The sequence below is a fragment of the Lycium barbarum genome, chromosome 12, assembly GCF_019175385.1.
Source record: "Lycium barbarum isolate Lr01 chromosome 12, ASM1917538v2, whole genome shotgun sequence".
In the NCBI taxonomy this organism is placed as follows: domain Eukaryota; kingdom Viridiplantae; phylum Streptophyta; class Magnoliopsida; order Solanales; family Solanaceae; genus Lycium; species Lycium barbarum.
In genome coordinates, this window is record NC_083348.1 from 102,220,987 (window position 1) to 102,239,590 (window position 18,604).

General features: G+C 42.4%; 1 pseudogene; it reads right to left on the bottom strand.

Annotated features, from left to right (window-relative positions):
• Positions 1-782: 782 nt before the first annotated feature.
• On the bottom strand, positions 783-18,421 carry LOC132624743 (casparian strip membrane protein 1-like; annotated as a pseudogene).
• Positions 18,422-18,604: the final 183 nt, after the last annotated feature.

Below are 18,604 nucleotides of genomic sequence, written 5' to 3' on the forward strand. Positions count from 1 at the left end.
CAAATCAAACACATCGATTAATTTTTAGGTTTTGAATGACTTTTATTAGTGTATATAACCTGAAACTTTTATCATGTCAGAGCTTCATTGGCTACAAAAGTTTGACGCCTTCCAAGTCCATGAACTGCTAGAATAGATACAAACTTCCACTTCTTTTCTTCTTCCTTAATTTGCAAATAACTATAGAGTTGAATTTATATAATGTTATCTTCTTAGTAGTTTCACTGAAAAAGCTCAAATTCGTATAACAAGACACCAACATTTAACTAAAAACTCCAATATATGCAATAAATTGATGGTAAAAACTTATCCGCACACACCAAATTAATGATAACATGACATGTATCATCTGCATGCATACTCTTTTATTACCTTTCTATAGTTAGTTAATGTTCATTTAATTTATTACTTAACCACGGTAAAATACATTGATTTGGTATAAACACCAACCAGTGGATACTAGCCTACTAGGTGTTGAATTTTCGATGGAAGGCTTCACAACTTATTCTTGAGTTCAAGATTTAATTAAATTAAATCTCAATTTTCTTCAAAAAATGTTATGAAATAGTATAATTAAGTAATAACATAAAAATCGTCATGGACCGAATCGAAAAGAGGATATACGTAATGATGTAAAGGCAGTGGAATCATATGGTTGTGTATATTTTTAATTTCAGTATGTCTCTGTGAATAGAAATCAATATTTAAGAACAATTACGGTTCACTTTCATTGATGCACAGAAAAACCTCAATTACACATGATGAAAGAGCAGCCCAAAACATTAATTAGGATTAATAAACACAATTACAAATGACATAATGCTTCTGAAAAGCTTCAACCAAGAAGAAATTAAATGATCAGCTACGAGAAAGGGCAACAGCACTACAGCAGAGAGCAAGATTAAGAGTATGAAAAGTACTATTCCTCCAAAAGGCCCAATTAAGGATCCAGAAGTTCTACGACAAAATGAGTCATATTGTTGACATATAGCAAATCAATTAGCCTTTGTATTGCCCTTGTGTGCCAAATACACAATTGCTGCTGATGCTGATGCACCCACTGTTAACAGGGCCAACATTGATGTGTCAAAGAAAATTAAGGCCATCCTGCTAGCTTGTGCTCGACTCCTCATGATGTGGTAAATAGAAAGCCCCAGAGAAAGTACTAGATACGCACTTAGTATTGAATTTGCCACGACGAAAAACCTGCATTATTCAAATCAACATGCGCATCATTCTACAAGAAAATTACATATGTTGACAAATTATTAATGATTGACAAGTCTGCCACAAAATTGTGAGGGTTTATGATAGAATTCTTCAATGTGAACGAACATGTATATCCGTCACAATTTAATTACAATTATGTGGCAGAAGAGGGTTTGTCACAAAGTTATGACAGGCATAGGGATATACTCACAAATTTGTGATGGACATGGGATTTTGTCACGCATCTTTAACAAGAGTAGGTTTAAAAAAAATGTGACAGAATATCCATGTGTAACAAATTTGTGAAGGCCGGAATGGTGAATCTGTCACAAATTTGTGAGGGGAAAGGTTTACGCGACAAAATTTTAAAATTACAAATACAAATAATGTATGTTAATAAAATCATATATGCTTGCGTGCGTGAATGTGGGAAGGTCATTAAATTTGGCCCTCAAACGAACGAACTGAGTGAAAAAGGGAAGCGTCTCGATAGTTGTCCCCATGGCAATGCCACTTCCTAAGGTTGCAATAAGTGTGTATACGGGTAAAACCGAGGATACAGGCACGCTCGGTTTCCCGTTGTTATGGTTATGCTCGGTCACGGTGCGACTGTCTCCCCGAGAACGAGGTTTCGAGTTCGGGCCAGGATGAGGCGATAAAGGAATGGCGATTGATTGCCATTAGCGGGAGACCGAAATATCCGCCCTCAACCGGATATTTCGGCGTCGATCTCGACAATACAGCTGTCACCATATTTACTTGCTTTATTTAGAATTGTACTAAGGTTGAAACTCCTCTACTATATAAAGAGGAGGTTATCATTCATGAAGGGGGTTGGCAATAGCAAGGAGAGAAATAGTTTACATCAACAATCATAAGAATCTTATTAAATCCGTTCCCATCTGTTCTTAAGTTCATTTTTGTTATACCTCGTGAAAGTCGTAACAAAAGGTATCGACCTCGGTTTCTATACCCGAGGCCAGATGTACTTAACAGTTGGTTAGATCTGCTTCTCTGTTCACTTATTGATATATCTCGTTATTTAATCTTGAATTGAATTTAGCCACATATCTTTGGCATCACGCATAAATTTAATTGTTCTCTGTTTTAAGGTTAAACAGTTTGGCACCCACCGTGGGGCCTTAGATAGTAGTGGCGGTTCAATACAACATTCTGGTCACACTCGATATTTTACACTTATTTTTTAAGGTTTGATTTCAGGTATACCGGAAATATCGGATTCCTATTCTGTCAACTTCCAAGTGGAACCAAGCCATCATAAGCATGACGACGGGGACGTACCAAACAACAACGCGCCCCCCGTTAATTCTGTTCAAGTCGGATCATCGGTGGGCAACGTGCCGGCCGGCGAGAATAACGGGGTCATGCTGCAACAGCTCCAAAACCAGTTAGACATGGCCATGGCTCAGTTGCAGACCCAACAAGAGATCATAGCACAATTGCAAAATCGAGGTCAGGCACCCGATATTGCCCCATCAGAACAGACCCAGGATACGGAGGAAAGACATGCCTCACGGGGTATCGAGAACCACCCCGGACAAAGTACTGAATTGATAAGAATGCTCGAAGAATTGACCAAGCGGGTCGAGTCCGGTGAAAAGAAGATAGAGGCGAACGATAAGAAGGTGGAGAACTACAATTCGAGGGTCGATCAGATTCCGGGGGCTCCGCTAGTGTTGAAGGGACCGGATTCGAAAAAGTTTGTTCAAATGCCATTTTCGCCGAGTGCGGCACCGATGAAAATCTCCAAGTGATTTCGCATGCCCGATATCCCGAAATACAATGGGACAACGGACCCAAATGAGCATGTGACTGCGTATACGTGCGCTATTAAGGGCAATGATCTAACCGATGACGAAAGGGAATCAGTGCTACTTAAGAAATTCGGGGAAACTCTATCAAAGGGGGCTATGATTTGGTATCATAACTTGCCCGAGCACTCGATTGATTCATTTTCCATGCTAGCTGATGCTTTCGTTAAGGCCCATGTTGGGGCCATCAAGGCCGAAACTCGAAAATCGGACTTATTCAATGTTAAGCAACGAGATGACGAGACCCTTCGCGAGTTTGTGGCTCGATTTCAAATGGAGCGCATGGACTTACCTCCAGTTACTGATGATTGGGCCATTCAGGCTTTCACCCAAGGGCTCAACTCGAGGAGCTCGATCACATCTATGGAACTAAAACAAAACTTGATAGAATACCCGACAATCGCTTGGGCTGATGTGCACAACAGGTATCAGTCGAAGATCAGGGTCGAAGATGATTAGATTCTGAGGGCCGCTTCGGTATCATGGCATTTCGGTAAAGGAGGTGATCACTCAAGGAGAGTGGCAGATCGAGATTCCAGATCATCATATGACAGATACCAGCCTTACCCGCTCGATCGAAGGTGGAATGAGCGTAACAGCGAATCGGGCAAGAATGATAGGAGAAACGATCGAAGGAATGATCGAGGCCGAAATAATCGTGGTTTGGTAAACAGAAATGTTGTCGATAGAGCTCCGGGAAACAGAGAAACTCCAAGGTTATCCGAGTATAAATTTTGCATTGATGTAGTAACCATAGCGGCAGCCGTTACCCGAAACAAAGAAACAAGGCATCCGAGGCCAATCCAATCTGACCAGGAGAAGCGGGATAAAAGTCTTATTTGTAAGTATCATCATACTCACGGCTATCGAACCCAGGATTGTCGACAGCTGAGAGAGGAGGTCGCCCGTTTGTTCAATTTGGGGCATCTTCGAGAATTCCTAAGTGAACGAGCAAAAACCCATTTTAAAAACCTAGATTCCAACAAGCAGGATAGGCCGGAAGAGCCTCAGCAGGTGATACGCATGATCATGGGAGGAACTGACGTTCCCATTGGGCCGATTATGAAGCGCACAAAAATTTTCATAGTGAGGGAAAAGGGTTTCCGAAACGATGACCCCGATGGCCTCATCACGTTCGATGACAAGGACATGGAAGGCATCGCCCAGCGGCATAATGACGCACTGGTAATAGCTGTCCTTGTCAATAAGTTTAGAATTAAACGTGTGCTGATTGATCCAAGTAGTTCGGCTAATATCATCCGATGGAGAGTCATCGAACAGCTGGGACTACTAGATCGGATCGTGTCGGCCATACGGGTGTTGACACCCAATTTTGTCCCTCCTTTATTCCTATTTATTCCCTTGGGTTTCTAAATTTATTAACGAGCTAAATACTTTATTTTCATCACTATTTTAACGCTACTACTATTAATACTATTATTCTTTTTATTGTCATCTTGACTATTTTATTATCAACGACAATAGCATTATTTTATCACCATTTTAATAGATTGTGGTTATTTCATATCAAGATTCGACTTGTTAAATTAATTATAAATCCATATTTTATTAGTATCTATATGCATGGTGGGGTTATAATATTAGTACTTTATTTTCTACGTATTGATCGTCGATTGCCATCACATAATAATATGTTGCACTTGCCATTAAATTAGAAACCCAATGAGTTTATATGGAAGAGAAATTTTAGCCAAATAAATGGCCCAAATAATCAAGCCCACTAACCGAAATATTCAACCAGCAAATCAGCTCACCATCCGGCCCAATCCGCCAGCCCACCATTCGTAACCGACTCGGCCCACTATAATTAAATCCCTAAATCTATTCTTCACAAAAGAACACAGAGCAGCCGCACACTTCGTCATCTTCTCCTCTTTCCCTTCCATTTTCAGACGGCTGTTATGCCCTCTTTCAACATCACAGACTGTAACACCCCATTTTCGTGCAAATGCTCTCTTCTCTCATCTTCAACGAGCTAGTCAACACAAATGGCCAAAGTACTTTCCGAATTTTCTGGAAAAAAAATCAACTTTAGAGATTCGACTCTTGACTTCAAACGGCTCCTTGAACTTTTGTTTGGAGCCAAAATCTCAAGTTCAAAACAAAACCCTAGCCTTTGTCTCTTATAAATACTATCTTATGTCCTCAGCCGAGGGAAAGATTTTTTTTGGTCCACAGCTTACTCCAAAATTTCATATGATAAGTCAATTTAGTTTACTCTTGAACACTTCTGATAGAGAAGAGCTTCTGGGTTGTTTCAATCTGAATTTCGAAATCATTCGTGAGTTAAGAGAGTAGATTCGACGCCGACGACCCTGTTCACTGCACTCATAAAAGGTCGGTAAACCTGAAGCTTCAATATTTTCTCTATTTTCTGGTATTGTTAGTGTAATGAATCTGCCGTTTCAAATAAAATCATGAATCAGAGTTTTTTTTTGTGTAAAATCATGCCTCTGGAATATGTTAAGGTCGTGTATTTGGTCAGAATTTTTTTTCGTGTAAAATCATGCCTCTGGAATATGTTAAGGTGTGTTGATATTTTGACACCTGTTATATCGATGTGTCGTTATTTTGACACCTATTATATCGATGTGTCGTGATAATAGACGTCGAACACCCCTCTTGTCGATACCTGTGTCGTTTGGATTTATTTCATCTTTTTTTTAAAATCATGTATCAATGTATTGGTAACCCCTGTCCTGTTCCCTTTAAAGAATAATGTGTTGCGACGAATTCGTTTCCAGTTATATAGTGTCAATATGTAATTATTAGGTAGTCAGCCAAATACGTTTTGTTCTATGTACATTGCGAGGATATCGTTAGCTGCATACATTTTGTTGATTTTCGATGCTTCAAAGTTCCCTGTCATCATTTTAGCTGTTCTGGTTTTTCTCATTTAGATGTCATAAAAATCAAATATTTACTGTTCTTCTTTGCTGGTCTAAGATTAAACCATAACCGGTGATTTAATTGTTCAGAGGTGAAATTATTTCTTATGTCGAAATACCCAGAAATCAGGCCCCTGCAGTTCCATCACTCATGCTATGCGAATATATGCTCTACTATATATAGTGGAGTTAAAATCATGTGTAGGATCTGTTTTCATATGTAAATGAATCTGTTTACAGAAATCCTATAACCAAGAATTGTGTTAGTGTTACATCTTTTGTAGTTTCGTACTGGGTGGTTTTCTTTGTTCGCATTCTATCCTGGTTAGATTAATTTCATACACGCTGAAATGTTTCGTTTTCACTGAGGTCGTTGTTATGTATCTCTTTATGTTTATATCGAAATATTAAATGAGCTAAGTCAGGTTGTAAGAGGATTAAAATGTATTATGTTCATGCTTTCTTGATAAAAGAAGTTAGATACCACTATGTGCCTAAGCCATGTATTGGGGAAATTATCTGTTATTCACATAATAGTACACTGTGCGTCTACCTCGGTTCACATCTTTTTTTTGACACTTCACTTTGCCCATTTTCCATGAGATACATGCCATATGTAGGTGAAATGTTTTCTTTTAGTAACAAAAAAAATGCTTCCAAGATCATATGAGGAAATGTTTTTTCTCAACTAGTATAAACATCTAAGTGTAGAATTTCCTTTTAAGTCTGGTAAGTCGAATGCACAATATGTACCAGAGCCCGAGAGGTTGGCAAATTGTATCAGCCATGTATCATTGATGTTATCAAGAGATATAATTTAAAAGTTTGCCCTCCAGCTGTGTTCGAATCTAACTTGTTGTGATCCTATTGCTTGAGCATTCACTGCCAAAGGGAAAAAAGTATTCATTGAAGCCAAAGTTTTTTTTTTAATCTCTTATTTCCTGTTTCTCTTTGAATCTTGTTAGATATTTTGCGGGTCGCATTCTAATGATTTCATCTCGTCTATTTATTTTCCATATCCGGATCTGCTTCTCGTTCTAATCTTTTCCTTCTTTTTTTTCATTTTGTTTCGCATGTACACCGGAGCCGAAGAGTTTCATTTGAGACTCAACGACACCACTTACGGAAGCCCACACATCATTCACTATCTTCTCTCTTACTCTCTTGAGTGGAAAATTGCTGAACATTATCATCTTGCGAAAGCCAAAAATGGCATTTATCATTTACGTCACTTTGGCCTACTCCTTATAGTGATCAAAATTTCCTCTGTGACTAATCCTTCATTTTGTTTTTGTGATTGACTGTTAAGATCTACGCTAATTTATAATTTATAATTAAGTTTCCTTTAAGGTTTCACTTTAGTTAATAATAGACTAATTAATTCGTACATGTGATACGTCATTAGGTGTAAGGCACTTGAAACCCGTAATCAGTTTACGTCTACCTAACAATATTCGGACTATAGGTAAATCATATTTTCGAGATCTGGACAAAAACAGGAGTCTAAAACTTTTCCAGTTCTTTTCTATTTAGGTCCGCTTCAAATTGTTCTAGTTATTAATTTGGTCTTTGGAATTTGAAACAGTTGCATCGTCTCGTCATATACTCTATAAAAAGAAAATAAACAAATCATTTTCCTTCAGGTTTTGGTCGTTTAGTTACTATTGTCTACAAATCAACTTTTGCAAACTCAAAGGATTTGACTTTTTACAATTTGAAACCAACTCTCTAAAGTTTCTTTTAGTAGTGTCTTAGCTGTTTTACACTTTAAATTTATTTTGAAAAGTCTAATTAATTAAGTTCGGTCGGTTAACCATTTATAAATGGATCTTAAAGGGTGCCTAATACCTTCAATTTAGATTAACTGAACCCTTACCTAGAATCTTAAGTTTCGTAGACAGTAAAATGGAGTTAACTTTAGATAAATAACTTTAACAAATTTTAGGTGTCCTAATTCACCATAAGTAATTAGGTGGCGACTCCTTAACCATAAATAACTCCGGAATTACCGGGATGTTATAAACCATTTTGACTCCAGTTAAAGTGGGGTATAACAACGGGTCCTCAATGGATTCAACATGGCATGCGAAACGACGAAGGGTGAGATCACTATACCGATCAGTATGGCAGGAACTACGCAGCAAACGAAATTTTATGTGACAGAGGAAGATATGGGATAGAATGCATTGTTGGGCAGACCGTGGATTCACCTCGTAAGAGCGGTTCCCTCGACTATGCATCAGGTATTGAAATTCCCGACTCCAGAAGGTTTAACAACCGTCTGTGGTGAACAGCAGGCCGCAAAAGAAATGTTCGTGGTTGAAAACTCTGTTAAGACTATAAAGGCGCCAGATCGGAGTAAAGGGAAGAATGCCAAATAGCAATCACAGATCCCGATCCCGGAATCTTCGGAAGACCGGAACGGAGACACACTAGACGAAGAGTTAAAATTCAGAATACCGAGAACCTTTGTGGTGCCCTATGATTCTGATGCCACTAAGTCCACCGTTGAGGAACTCGAGCAAGTCACACTGTTCGTCCATCTACCGGAAAAGAAGGTATACCTGGGCAGGGGGTTAACCCCCAAGCTCAGGAAAGAATTTATTGAGTTTCTTAAAATTAACTCAAATTGCTTTGCTTGGTCCCATTTAGACATGACAGGTATTCCACCGGACGTGACGACACACAAGTTGAGCTTGGATCCAAGTTTTCCATCGGTCAAACAAAAGCGAAAGCGACAACCCGAGGTGAAACATGTATTCGTCAAGGACGAGGTAACCAAGCTCCTTAATATAGGGTCCATTCGAGAGGTAAAGTACCCAGATTGGTTAGCTAACGTTGTAGTAGTGCCTAAAAAGAGGAATAAGTTTAGAATGTGCGTAGATTATAAAGATTTAAACAAAGCTTGCCCGAAGGATTCATTTCCTTTGCCCAGCATCGATCGCATGGTCGACGCTACCACGGGTCACGACACGCTGAGTTTCCTCGATGCATATTCCGGGTACAACCAAATACAAACGGACCCAGAGGATCGAGAAAAAACCTCCTTTATAACTAGGTTTGACACATATTGTTATAATGTAATTCCTTTCGGCTTAAAAAATGTCGGTGCCACCTATCAGCGTTTAGTCAACCGAATGTTTGAGCACCAAATAGGGAGATCTATGGAAGCCTATATAGATGACATGGTCGTTAAGTCCCTGCGAGCAGAGGAACATTTGAAATTTTTGCGGGAAACTTTCAGCATATTAAGAAGGTACAACATGAAGTTGAACCCAGAAAAATGTGCCTTCGGAGTCGGATCGGGCAAGTTTCTCGGATTCATGGTATCAAATCGGGGAATCGAAATCAACCCGGATAAGATAAAGGTAATCGAAGATTCACCGTGATAAACGACATTAAAGGAGTACAGAGATTAACGGGACGGATAGCTGCCCTGAGCCGATTCATCTCCAGATGCACGGATAAGAGTCACCATTTCTTCTCGTTGCTCAAGAAAAAGACTGACTTTGCATGGACCCCCGAATGTCAGACGGCCTTGGCAGAACTCAAAAGATACTAATCAAGTCCACCTCTACTCCACACACCAAAAGCGAATGAGCAGCTGTATCTATACATGGCGGTGTCCGAGATAGCGGTGTCCTGGTTCGAGAGGAGAAAGGTACGCAACACCCGGTTTACTATATAAGTAGAACCCTCGGTGACGCCGAAACCAGGTACCCACATCTGGAAAAAATCGCTTTGGCTTTATTAAGTGCATCTAGAAAATTAAAACCTTACTTTCAGTGTCATACCATATGCGTCGTAACGTCGTACCCCCTAAGGAACTTCATGCATAAACTCGAAATCTCAGGCCGACTAACAAAGTGGGCTGGGGAGATTAGCGGGTATGATATTGAATAAAAATCCCGAACTGCAATCAAATCCCAAATATTGGCGGATTTCGTGGTCGATTTTGCACCGGCCATGATCCCCGAGGTCGACAAAGAGATGTTTCTTGTCTCGGGGACTAGCACGGGAGTCTGGACCCTTCACACGGATGGTGTGTCTAATGTAAAAGGGTTCGGGTTAGGGATCGTTCTTAAAACTGGCTAAAAGCTTGGGAGCCGAAATCATAGAGGCCAAGTGAGATTCTCTCTTGGTGGTCAACCAAACGAACGGAACCTTCGAAATCAAGAATGACATAATGCGGAGATATCACGAAAAATTGCAGGTTGTCCTTCGCCGGTTCAAGGAGTGGACTTTGGAACACGTACCCCGGGATCAAAATAATGAAGCGGATGCCTTGGCAAATCTGGGATCCTCGGTCGAATCAGGAGGGTTCTCCTCCGGAGCTGTGGTAGAGTTGACAAAATCAGTCATAGAGACCGGTCACGCCGAGATAAACTCGACCAGCCTCACTTGGGATTGGAGGAACAAATATATAGACTATCTCCAAACAGGAAAGCAACCATTCGATGCCAAGCAATCAAGGGCCCTCCGAACCAAGGCGGCTAGATTTTATTTGGTCGATGGCCAGTTATACCGAAGGTCATTCCACGGCCCCCTGGCGAGGTGCCTAGGACCAGGAGAAACCAACTATGTTCTGAGGGAAGTTCACGAGGGCACTTGTGGAAACCGTTCGGGAGCCGATTCATTGGTCTGCAAGCTGATCAGAGCAGCATACTACTGGAACGAGATGGAGGAGGACGTCAAAACCTTCGTTCGAAAATATAACGAATGCCAAAGGCACGCCCCGTCAATACATCAACCTGGGGAAGAGCTCCATCCGGTCCTCTCCCCATGGCCATTCATGAAATGGGGCATGGATATAGTGGGACCTTTGACATGGGTCCCAGGTAAGACGCAATTTATTTTACTTATGACCGATTATTTATCTAAATGGGTCGAAGCACAGGCACTCGAGAAAGACAGGGAAAAAGAGGTCATTAATTTCATTTACGACCATATAATCTGTCGATTCGGGGTACCGGCGGAGATCGCGTGTGATAACGGGAAACAGATCATAGGCAGCAAGGTCAGCAAGTTTTTCGAAGAATACAAAATCAAGAAAATCTTATCAACCCCGTATCATCTGAGCGCGAATGGTCAAGCCGAGTCTACCAATAAAACCATATTGCAGAATTTAAAGAAGAGACTGGCCGGTTCTTCCCGAGGTTTTATGGGCCTACCGCACCACGGTAAGATCAAGCACCGGGGAGACTCCATTTTCCCTTGTATACGGAGCCGAGGCCCTGATACCCGTCGAGGTTGGTGAGCCAAGCTTAAGATTCCATTATACCGCTGAGAACTCGAACCATGAAGCAATGTCCGTCAATCTGGATCTCGTGGACCAGAGAAGGGAAGCTGCTCATATCCGGATAGCCGCACAAAAACAGAGGATGCAAAGGTATTATAATCGAAGGACCAACCTTAGACATTTTCAGATTGGGGACTTGGTACTGAGGAAGGTGACACTTCATACGAAGAACCCTCACGAAAGGAAACTAGCCCCGAATTAGGGAGAACCGTATCGAGTCACTGAAATAACCGAAAAAGGTTCTTATCAGCTCGAGAATGAAGACGGACAATAGCTGAAAAACAACTAGAATATGGCACACCTAAAATGATATTACTGTTAAAGGTACGAATAACTTTTCTTTTGCTTTCTTCTCTCTCGATCTAATCATGCAGGGATACAGCCCGAAGGACAACGAAACAGCACAGCGGATACTCGAAAGTCATGGACTTAGGACTGAAAGCACGTGCTGTACTCTTTTTCCATTCGATCGTTTTGTCCCGAAGTGGATTTTCGGCAAGGTTTTTAATGAGGCAGCGCCGAACAGCGTTTTACACATGTAGAGCATACCGATCAAAGACCGTAGATTGGGGACTGCACATACCGGGTTAATAGTACCCGAGCCCTCATACTTTGGACTCGAATACTAGGGAACTATTAGACCACGAGTTACCATGAGTTAAGTGATAACTTTGTAAGAGCCAAGGCCTGAACGATAGGATCAGATGTAAGGACCAAACGATCGATTGAATCGTGTCCACTTAGTTTGTTCTCGCCGTGGCAACAATTGGGAATGCATCTCTGGCTGGTTTTTCAATTAAAAAAAAAACTTACTTCGACCAAAAGGATCCAATGTTGCCAAATACCGAAAAACTATGTCATAACAGTTAAAGACTACGGTCTAAACTATGGCGTAAACAGTCAAAGACTACGGTCTAAAAAACATATGCAAGCTCGAAAGCTGCGACCTAAAACGGTTAAAGACCACGTCCTAAAAACGACAAAAATGTCGTGATTGGGTTGTCTTGCAAATTATGAATAAAGCAACGACTAACGTCAACACGAACTAAAACCCAATCACGAGCTGTTACCATTTGAAGTTCATCCTGGCCGAAATAATATGGCAAATTATAATGAATGCATAAACCGAGAAAACATTGAAACGTGGAGTACTCTGTAAATATAAAATACAAATTTTGATTCATTCATATATAAAGAAGATTTACAAAGGCTCGGAATAGTGGCCTCAAAACAAAGGTGTAAAAACAAAAGAAGGGACACAAGGCCCCGAACCTAATCTTCATCCGACCCCTCGGCCTCTTCATCAGCTGACTCGAGATCGATATCCGAATTCTCGGGGTCAAACGCAGCCTTTGCTTCCGCTTTAAGCTTTTTGGCTTCCTTGATCAGATATGATAAGTCCACACCAGAGGCTTGAACTTCTTCGAGGGTTTTCCTTCGGGATAAGCACCGCTCGTACTCAGCTCGAAGATTACTGTCCTTTTCGGCAGCAGTCACATCGGCCTTGTACTGCTCTAACATATCGTCGTAACCCGAGATCTAGTCAAGAGCCTTTCCATACTCAGTTTGCAGATCGGTGATGACCCGGTTCAATCGATCCCGTTCCGCTTCGGCTGCAGCAAGTGATGAGCTAAGGCCATTCATTTGTTCCACCGACGCCCGAAGTTGCTCCCGGAGAACATCACGTTCGGCCACAGCACCGATGGTCGTTTCATGGAGAGCATTAAACTCGGACTTGATCCCATCCAGCTCTGCCCGAAGTTGATCGATCAGGCTAACATAAGCCCGGGCCTGAGAAGGAAAGGCGTTAGCATCAGCCGTTAAAGATTTATTGAAAGCTTCGAAAGCCCTTACCTTCTCTGCCAGCTGATCGTGCTCCCGCTTAGCCTCAGCAGCCTCGTTTCGAGCCATCGCTAAGTCCGACTTCAGGACAGAAAGGTCAGGGAGAGACGAGATGTATTGCGATTTTTGCTCGTATAGATTCATGAGCTCATCCACCTCCTGACTTTTGCTTTTAAGTTCCTCTTTGAGTCGACCCACTTCATGCCTAAGCCGGTGAAAGCAGGCATCATTAAGCACGGAGGCCTAAGAGAGAAAGAGGAACGATTTTAAAATGAGACGTGAAGTTAAAACTAGATGAAAGGAACACAAGAACAAAACTTACCCGGTTCAATGCTTGTTGGGCCTCGTTAAAAAGGCATGATTCGCTGACTTCGTCCATTTTTCAACGGTCCTCCTGGGACACCAGAGGATATAAATAGCTGGCCACCCCGACCGGCTCCGACAGCATGTTCATGTTGGCTGGCACCTTGAAGGTTATTAGCCTCTTTCGATTCGGGTCAGAACTAGGGGCAGGAAATCGCTTCTCCAACCTTGGGCCGGAATTAACCCCGAAATGATCGGCGACGGGGATGGACAAATGCTCAAAACCCGACATGCCCGGAGCGGGTATTTCGTAACCCTCATGACCGGCTACCCTCTTCTCTGTCACCTTGTCTTTGGCTTTTTCGTCATCGGTAGGAATATCCACCAATGGCTGCGGAGAATCCTGTATGCAAATTATCTATTCGGATGAGGCCAAAGCTTGTATTGGAAGTACGGAACCAATACCGTACAAAATCAGAGTAGCAGGTACCTTAGAGTCTGCTACCGATGAAGTTGCCTTCGATCCAGCGGTTGCGGCTGGCAGTTTTTCAGTACTTCGAGTAGAAGTATGAGCGAAGGCCCCGACCTTCAACCTGATGATCCCTGTGTCTGTCGACCTCGATATACCACTCGACTCAGTCGGAATTCGACTTGAGCTTTACACCAACGGTGGAGTAATTGCAATAGAATCGGTCAAATCATGCTCGAAGAGCTCGTCAATAAGACGATGCCCACCCAACGCCTGAACATCGTCGTCAGAATGGTCCAATAATTGACCAACAACCTCAGTATCCAAAGCACGGGCCAGAATATCTTCCGATGAGGTCTCTCGAATAACGACCCTCGATCTTTTCCTAGCCTGGGAAGGATCTCGAGATGATTCGGAGGATTTTCTTTTCCTCCTTTCAACTAGGTCTCCCTGATCGGGAGCTTCGATATCCTGCTCGTCAGCTGAGGTCTCAGCAGTTTCCTGGCCCCGAATTCTGGTGGCCTTTGACAAACCTGTGAAGTAAAAAGAAGAACAGTCATTACCTAACTAACGTGGCGTATTGCACAGAGTAGAAAGGACTACGCTATAAGGGAAAGACTTACCAAGGGTCCCGGCCTCCCAACGGGACCGGGACAAACGCCTCCATGTACGTTTGGCATAAGTAAGTTGGGAACATATTTTCCCAATCCATTGGTCGAGGTTAGGAACCGCACCAAGGGTTCAGATAAGCGTTGTATACACACGAACAAATACAAAAGTTCAGTATAGGTGCAGGCACACGGCCGAATCGCATCAACATAAAGTTATTTACGGTTTGGGTTCCATTTCTCGGGAAACGGCAATTTGTCAGCGGGAATCAGATCCGCTGTCCTGATTCGGACAAACCTACCCTGCCAGCCTCGGTCTCTATCTTCGTCCAGACCTGAGAAGGGCGCTTTTCCAGCTCGTTTTGAGAGGTTTATCATTCCCCCTCTGAAGACACGGGGGCTATATAGTCAAAGTAGGTGGTGCACCGTGAACAGAATGTTCACGTTTGTAGCAAAATAACAGAGGATCACAATGATCCTCCAAAATGACAGGTGAATTTAGCCGAGGGTAATCTCGTACCGTTTGCAGAAATCGACCACCACAAGGTCGAGTATAGTGAATGTGAAAGGGTAAGTATAAACACTTAAGTACACTTCCACGTAGGTCGATATGGCTTCATCCTAGTCGGGAATAACGACCTCCTTACCTTTCCACCCACAATCTTCCTTGACTTGTTCGAATTTATTCGGGGGTATCGTGCACAGATAGGCTGATATTTCGACACCTCGATCCCCCTGTTGAGAAGGTGTCTCGACTTTGAAGTCCCGAATGGTCGAACAGTCTTGAGGAACGAAGTCAGTCAGCAGTGGCTCTGGTTTAGAAGCTGAAGACGTTTCACCGGCCTTTGCCTCTGAAGATTTGCTCGTCATTTTGAAAGTATAAAGATAAGAAGGTTCTAAATGAAGGTTTGAAGATTGAACAGGAAATTAAGAAGAAGATATGAAGATCAACGTATTCAGAACACACGAAGGTAAAAGTTCCCTTTGGTAAAAGTCGGAAAGTGAAAAAAAAGAAGGGGAAAACTTGCTTTTATAGAGTAGGACCGAGACACTTTACCTTCCGCAACCGTCTTCAGAGCCAACGGGGCTTCGACACGTGTCGATGTCAGATGGATGTGATGGATGTGACCTTGATCCTATCTAATCATGGGAAGCGTACGTGAGAAGGAACTGGGGCGTCCACTCAACCAACAGATCGTACTTAAACGGGTCGACCTTCCGAAGAGACCTAGATCGGGACCTCGTACGAACACCTCCATGATCGAGTAAAGCTTCCGAATATTTCACAAAAGATGTTGTTTCGAACCAGTCGTGGCCGAGCTTAATAACAAGATGCACGATTACAGTGGCCGGTAGCAAACATGTCGAGTTTTTTTGGATTATGGAATAAGTGATTACTGATCGAACATAACAAGGGCATATACGAAGTTTTGGGTACAAACAATACACATGGAATGCTCAATAAAGTCCAATAACAACCAATTTGCAAAATTCCATTAAAGATTTTTTTCCATTTCATAAAATTCCGACTATGCCGGATACATCAATATATCAGAAAAAGCAGAACAAACCTTACTCTACCACCAGTAATTGGAAAACAAAAGTAAGGCAGCCACACCCTTACTCAACCTAACAAGTCGGAGGATGAGACCTCCGAATCTATCCACGGGATGTGGCAATGACGGGTGATACTGATTAGATGTCCCCGTGACTTGCACCAGAGGTGGACGACCCGGGGCTATCCAATCCCGGTAAATCTTCCTCATCGAGCACAATCACTGGTGTAGCTTCACTCGAAGGCATTTCCCGATGGGTCCCCATAATATGGTGAGTTTGAACTCGAGATCCAACCCCCGAATGCACAACGGGAAAACTTCCAGCCTCTCTGCGTCTAGGTGGCCTCGATGGAGTGGGTGTTCTTCTTCCCCGAACTACGTCCTCGGCTACTGATTGTTCTTTGGAATCCCTCCTCGTCTGAAGTCCTGGAAACCAAAGGTATTGAGTTAAGATATAATACAGGGTAATAGGGGTTGAAACGATCAGATTAAGAAGTTACCATGGTCTTTGCCTTTCCACCCTTCAGGTGCCATTCTTCTCCAAGAACGGCCTAAGCTACGAGAAGCCTGGAGAAAGGCAATCACCCATTCAAAAATAGTATTTTCGAGCGTGGGCTCAACTGGATCCGGTGAAGGGTTCCATACTTCGGGAAAATCGACAGACGACGGATGGTGAAGTTGAACCGTGCGTATCATCACGAACCGGTGAAGCCATCCTCGATCATAATCGTCTTCGGGGTCGATTAGGCTTCGGCTTCCCCTGGGAAGCAACTAAACAATTCCCCCTCGGATCACCCGAGGTATATATAAATGAAGCAAATGATCGAGGATAAAAGTGACTCCGGCCGCATTGGCCAACTTCTCAATATAGAACACGAGCCTCCAAATTTGCAAGGCGATCTGCCCGATACATATTCGATATCGATGGCAGAAGTCCTCGATTATTCTATAAACAGGGAGGGTGAACCCTATGGCAAAGGGATAAGTGTATGATAACGAGTAACCGGCAACGTGATGATTTATTTTCACACCCTCCCCAACGGGGAGAAGGTCGACATCTGCGCTTAGATGGCAATCTTCCCTGACCGTAGTAATGGCGCTATCACCGATACAAGATTCGAAATCTTTCACCGGGTCAAGATGGTGAAGGACTTTACAGTCGTTCATATAAATAAAACCCGACGGAACAATACCAGCAGCAATAGATTCTAACTCCGTATCAGAGCCAGCGGCTCTAGTCGATGGCACGAACGAATGCTGATCTTCACCCTAAGTCAATAACAGTACGTAAGCCATGATCGTGGAAGGTCCTCCTAAACACAAGGTATTCTCACCCTGGAACAAGAAGATTAAAGATCCGAGGAGTATTATGGGCTCAATGCAGGAATATCAGTAGGTTTTGAGGTGGAACAAAGTGAGATTTGAAGAAGTGCAGATGCATGAAAAAGAAAGAAGACATGGGCTTTATATAGAAAGAAATTGAAGAGATCTTGTAGCGTATCAAGGATTCTGATACAAGGAGAATTCTCCAAAAAGATTTGGCGGTTGGGTGATACTGACCTAGCATCGGGCAGAGTGAGATTTGACTTAAAGGTCCCGTCCTAGGTAATTGGAGGCGGTTGCTCAGTTTATTTGGGTCCATTCCCCGCCATTAATAATTGTACCTCGGGAAATGGGGGGACTATCTGTATACGGGTAAAACCAAGGATACAGGCACGCTCGGTTTCCCGTTGTTATGGTTATGCTCGGTCACGATGTGATCGTCTCCCCAAGAACGAGGTTTCGAGTTGGGGCCGGGATGAGGCGATAAAGGAAGGGCGATTGATTGCCATCAGCGGGAGACCGAAATATCCGCCCTTAACCGGATATTTCGGTGTCGATCTCAGCAATACAGTTGTCACCAGATTTACTTGTTTTATTTAGAATTGTACTAGGGTTGAAACTCCTCTACTATATAAAGAGGAGGTTATCATTCATGAAGGGGGTTGGCAATAGCAAGGAGAGAAATAGTTTACATCAACAATCATAAGAATCTTATTATATCCGTTCCCATCTGTTCTTAAGTTCATTTTTATTATACCTCGTGAAAGTCGTAACAAAAGGTATCGACCTCGGTTTCTATACCCGAGGCCAGACGTACTTAACAGTTGGTTAGATCTGCTTCTCTGTTCACTTATTGACATATCTCATTATTTAATCTTGAATTGAATTTAGCCACATATCTTTGGCATCACGCATAAATTTAATTGTTCTCCGTTTTAAGGTTAAACAAAGTGCAATTATCCTTATGAACAAGTCCAATATCGACATTCCTCTATGCATTCCACTTTGTGGAATTGAACCAGCTGCATCCTTGGCTGAAGAATGACCAAGTTCAACAGCGCCTATTTTCATTTGTTCCTGAATAGTTTACAAATGTTGTAGGATAAAGATAAAGGTATCAAGCGGAAGAAGAAGATAATTATTAGCTCTTGGTGATTGGTTAAGAGGGCTGACATGCCAATTTATATGTGTCGAAAAATACATAAACTATTATATGTGCCCCCACGCTTGGCCATTTTAGACTAGATTTCAATG